The sequence below is a fragment of the Lipotes vexillifer genome, unplaced genomic scaffold (genome assembly GCF_000442215.2).
Source record: "Lipotes vexillifer unplaced genomic scaffold, Lipotes_vexillifer_v1.1 scaffold640, whole genome shotgun sequence".
Lineage (NCBI taxonomy): Eukaryota > Metazoa > Chordata > Mammalia > Artiodactyla > Lipotidae > Lipotes > Lipotes vexillifer.
Genome location: NW_006773138.1, coordinates 2287054 through 2293053, shown reverse-complemented (window position 1 = coordinate 2293053; position 6000 = coordinate 2287054).

Genomic DNA, 6000 nt, shown 5'->3' with positions numbered 1-6000 from the left:
GTTTCTGATAAGACTTCTCAGTAGGTTAAAAGGAATGGTTAAAAGGAATCAAACTGTGGTCAGAGCCATCTTGTGGGGGATAGCAAACCTAGCAGTTAGTTGAGTTTAAGGAGCTTGCAGTAGTTTGAGATAGTTGTACTAGGCCATTTTCCTTTGAGAGGAAGGCTCCAGGGTTGACTCTTTTTCCAAATGCTATGATCTAGGACTATGTCAAAGCAACAAGAGAATCCAGGTGGCTGAACCAGAATTAAATGCAAAGACTCTAGGCCTCCTTCTGGCTTAGCTGTCACCCGGGGGATGTAGCACCTAGGCTGGCCTGCAAATGCTATTAGGGCAAAGAAACATCATGCCCAACAACGGTCAGAGCATATACTAAATTTTCAAAATAAACCTGTACAACAATCCCCAACCCTTCTCATTCTGATCATTACTCAGTAAACAGCTGTGATAGTTAATTGTATGTGTCAGCTTGCCTGGGACAGATATTTTGTGTCAACTTAACTGGGATAGTGCCCAGATATTTGGTTAGGCATTATTCTAGGTATGTCTGAGGGTATTTCTGGAAGAGATTCCTATTTGAATCAGTCGACTCAGTAAAGCAGACTGCCCTCTCCGATGTAAGTGGGCCTTATCCAATCTGTTGGAGGCCTGAATAGAACAAGAGTCGGGGTAAGGGAGAATTTACTTTCTCGGCCTGACTGCTTTCAAGCTAGGACATCAGTCTTCTTCTGCTTCTGGAATGGAGCTTACACCATTGGTTCTCCTGGTTCTCAGGCCGTTGAATTCATACTGGAAGTATACCAGCAGCCCTCCTGGGTCTCCAGCTTACAGACAGAAGACCATGGGCCTTCTCAGCCTCCATAATCATGTGAGCCAATTCCTTATAATACATCTCTTTACATATACACAAACATATCCTATCAGTTCTGTTTCTCTGGAGAACCCTAATACCGCAGTAAAGAGGAAGTGATTGATCTGGGGACAGCCACACTCAGTGACCACACCGCCTTACCAAGATGTGTTGACTAGAATGAGAAGAGAGGTAGAATCAGAAATGTTTTGAGTACATGTTTTGAGTAGGTTGTTCCATCACTCAACAACACTATATGCTTGTGGATGAAAGAGTGGAAGGTCCATCAAATACCTTGACTATTAGCCCACTATTGGGTGACTTTTGCAATAAAAGGTGTACCATTGTCAGACTGCATATAGACAAGAAAAATATAAAGCAGATTGGTTTCAAGACCAAAAATAGTGTGGAGTTGGTGGATTGGACTAGAACAACCCTGTAACCTGAAAAAGTGTCAAGAGTGGTGAGGCACTACTGGTAATCAGCCAGGAGTGGGTGGAGGCCATGCCCTGTGCTAGGTAGCCTCACTCATTGCTAGACAAACAGGAGTCACAAGTGTGGTATGCAGTGGTAGCCTCTGCCTCAGAAGCATAAGCCATTTAACTTTGTGCCAAGGCTGTGACGGTGCTTGTAACGCCATGTCTGGTGCAATGATGGATCCATTGGCAGCTTGACTGTAGTTGGCCCCCACTGAATAGGCCCCCACATAAATGACCCAAACAGTTCAATTAACAGCTCTAATTCATTTCTATTTTGGGGCCCCAAAGAAGAGTATCTTTGACAGTCTGTAATCTTCCAAGTGACACACCAGAAGACCATGCCTTTGGCAACAGCCAAGAGTCAGTGAAAATATAACCTGTCTGGTCCCCAGTAATACTGTCTAGGGTAAGAGTGACAGTTTTCAATTCAGCCCTTTGTGCTGATCAAGCCCTTACTGTAGTCAGTCTTCCAGAATTGTCACTGGATACCAACAGCTTTCAACTTAACTGCAACATCAGTGAATCAGGCCCAGGAATTTGATTGGAGAAATCCCTTTGGATCAAGGACCCCAGTGAGTCAGTAGCTTTACTTCAGGCAGCCAGGTGGGGACTACATTTCCTCTGAGGGAGTAGCTGTCACTTTTTCATGTAAAACTAAGACGGTGAGGCTAGCTGCATCCCAGAACATGCCATTTCCTCTTGACTAGGGGACTGCTGGGCTCCTTTTTTGTTTTCGTTTGTGTTGGGTCTTCGTTGCTGTGCGTGGGCTTCTCATTGCGGTGGCTTCTCTTGTTGCAGAGCACGGGCTCTAGGCGTGTGGGCTTCAGTAGTTGTGGCACGCGGCTCAGTAGTTGTGGCTCGTGGGCTCTAGGGCACAGGCTCAGCAGTTGTGGTGCACAGGCTTAGTTGCTCCGTGGCATGTGGGATCTTCCCGGACCAGGGCTCGATCCCCGGAAGTGTCCCCTGCACCGGTAGGTGGATTCTCAACCACTGCGCCACCAGGGAAGCCCCTGGGCTCCTTTTTGTTAGTTGTCAAATCTGAGTTAATATGGCCCAAAATGGGGATGTTAGGCCAGAGTTATGAGGCTTCTATGGGTCAGGTGTTTAGTTTCAGCAGTAGCTCTGTAGCAGCCTAACAGCTGTCCACCTTTTTAAAAGGAGGTACTTGGTGCCTGCAAAGTACACTGCTGTACTGGGAAATGGCCTGAGTACTCCAGCAGTCACCAGGTTTTCAACTAAATCTGTGGCTTTCATCTTTCCTCTTAGAATTCTATATTGTTTTTGTTAGACTACCCAAGAGGAGACAGGGGTCCCTTCTCTCTATGCCGTAGTAGCCGCAGAATGGGAGACTTAAGAGCATTCACAGTTCAATCAAATGTCCAATTGCTCTCAATAACACATTGATGCGAAAGCCACAAAACATTAGTACATTGAATCCATTTAGAGGCTCCCTCTACAGGTCGTTTTAATTTTCCTTTCCCATTGCAAACTGCGTCCAAACCTCACCAGCTGAATTCAGGTACTTTCCCCCCATCACGGGAACCCAAACCAAGTAGTTTAAAATAGGTATGTTGCACGCCACAGCCACAGCCACCAAGAGATTCTGCTCTCTCCCAGCCAAGAGTGTGGGGACATCACAGGAGTGGGAGAGGCTAACCTACAGGCTGGGTCCGTGAGAAGAACTTTGCTCCTGACTCCTCCAGGGTCAGTGCTGCCTCTTCCCTTGTGTACCTCTTGGCTCCGATAAGCACCTGCAGCTCAGGGACTGTTATTTTGGGTTTTTTTTGCCCCCGCTGCACACCACTGTGCATCTGCCTCACAGTCCTTGGCACTTTTGACCATTCCTGTGCCCAGGGCTCCCTGTCCCCATGGGGTGAAGGAGGATGGTGACTTACTTATATTCAACAGAGCTAGAAAAGAGGAATCCCTCCCCTCCTCAAAGATCCCCCAGCATACACAGCTTCTTTCCTTAAAGTAGGAGAGGGAGCAAGAGGGATCAGGTCATGTACTTACGTTTGCTTCAAGTGGTTACCTGCTTGGACTCCTAATGTTTTGGGTCCACTCAAAGCTCTACATCCTTATTGCTGACACCACTTATTTCACCTGTGGGGAAGCCTTTACGCATCAGTCAGCCATACTGCCTTCAGCTGGGGCCACAGGCTTGCTGCCTCATTGTCAAAACATCCTTTCCTCCTCCTGCCCCAGAGAGAATGAGCAACAACCTAAGAACCGGTTGGACAATGTGTTTCAATCCTACCTCTCACTGCTCAGCCTCAAAACATTCATTAACACATAGGACAACTAGGGACCCTTATTCCTCTCCTCGCTCAGCAACATTTGCTACCAGACCCCAGGTTATCTTCTCATATCCTCACCTGGCCCATGACCTTTCTCTTCTGGAAAGCCTTGTCTGTCAGGATCCCATCCTTGTTACCAAACTGTCAAGAGTAGTCTATGAAGGATCTCAAATTTTATCCTATTTGCAGACTAACAAGTTAACCTATTATTTTTTCATGGATACTGGCAGATGACATGAGACTCCTGGATCAAAGAACTTTATTACTTATAGTGCAGCAAGCAGCAATGCCAGTTCCCCCTACACCCCGCCCCAACAAAAGTGACGCAGATAGGCCTTGATGGATGCCTACACGTGCAGTAGGTTGTGTCATGGGAAAAGAACCCTGAGCTTGGGGGAGTCAACACTTATAGTGAACAGTGGGCAAACCTGCTCCCAGGGAAGAGACATTACCTCCTCTCTCAAGATGGCTCACTATCAACAGAACACTGAGATACAGCCCAGGAAAAGAGTCGTCAGGGTCTTGCATTCATACGAAGCAAGAACGTGCAGGGATGCTTAGGGCTCATGGCAGATTGCCTCTCCCAACACTTTCTCATTCTCCAGTGGGTCACCTTTGACAGCATTATAAACCAAATCCAGGGCACTAAGAGCCTGAATACTGATACTGAATACTATTCAATACTAATCAGCAGTTTCCCAGAGGAGTTTGTCAGTCACAGGGAAATCTCCCCCAAAGAGCCAAAGCTCCCTTACAGCAGCCAAGACCCACTGCAAAAAATTTTGAGACCTTTACTGTTGTCTCTGACTGGATCTAAGGTTGGCACGATAAACTGCAGGAGGGGGCTGGCTGCCAGACAATCTAACAGCTGCCATCCCTCCTCACCCAAGCAAACCAGCCAAAGTTCTAACAATTCACCTGGTTTCTGTTCACAGAAGCAGGGAACTTCCCTCCTTTCATGCTTGTGTAGGTGTGTGTCTCTGTAACTGCTGTCTGAAAGGAAGAGGAATCTGCTGCCCACCAGGGATGAATATTAGTGTCAGTAGTTACGATGGGGCAAATCTGAAGGTGACTGCCGGATTAGTCAGGAAGTCCTCCTGTTCAGAGGAAAGTGAGCACCAAGCAGCACACCTCCTGAGCAATTGTCTTTGAACCTACTTCCCGGTACTAGGAGCCTATAACCACCTCCCGAATCCTCATTAGCAGGCAATAATATATTTAAAACATTAATCTGAGAAAGGGGTCATAGACAACACCAGACTGTCATAAAAGATCCATGGCATAAAAAGAGGTTAATTACCCTCATCAATTATTCTTGAATAATTGTGGATATCAGAGGAGTCACCTGAGCACATGTGCTTTCAGGCTGGATTGTTAAGAATATTCTATTTAATAACATTGGAGAGGGGACAGGATATTTTACAAAAAATATTGTGGTATTAGCAGTTTCCCCAGGTAACTTCCACCAGGGAGACAAGGTTTGGGAAGGGGTGTCTAGCCAGGAGTGGTAATATGACAGAGAGTTGGTGAGAGAAAGCTCTAAATTGAGTGGGAACTTGGACCCAGAGAAAAATATAACTTGTGTGTATTCAAAGGACCTTTTGCATTTTCTTCCATTCCCTAAGGTTGTTCTGAAGCAAAAAGATTGTTTCTAAAAATACATACAGCACCAATTGTCAAATAAACATTAGCAGCTCAAATTTACAAATAATGAAAAACACAGCTGTCTTTCCCCACTCTCCTCAGCAGTCTTAAATACTTGGAAGACCTAAGTTCTTCCTCGGCAGGTGTGAGGAGTTGAGAGTCAAGAGGAAAATGTGATGGATGTCAACATTTCCTGGTGGAAGGGGTGCTACAGACCTACTAAAGAGAGTAAAGAACAGCCCAGCGACATTCAAAACTGGCTGGAGTGACCACTCAGTTGATGCACGTGTCAAAAGCTGGCTAGAGGTGCTCTTCAGCCTCACAAATTGCACCCATGCTGAGGCTTGAGCCTGTTCAAGTGATAAACTATCACTTGAAACTATAGGAAACTATCCTAGAATACCACAATTGGGTAGGGGGGTGGGCTGGGGTGCACGCAAGATGACCGCATGGCTGGGCTACTAACCCACTTCTTTCTTTATCAAATGGATACTGCCTCAACTGGTCAGGGAGAAACCTTAAGATAGCCATGCAGCCTAAGAAATCTCAAAGTGGGGTTTATGGGCAGATTTAAGGGATTATAGCATTCATATTCTTTGTAATCAGAGATGTTTCATATGTAGGCATTTCTAGGGAGTAAGAGCCTTCATAAATCTCAAGGTATACATAACCTAAAACCTCTTTGACAGGTTCAGACACTTAGTCCTAGAGAAGAAATGAGATTCGCCCA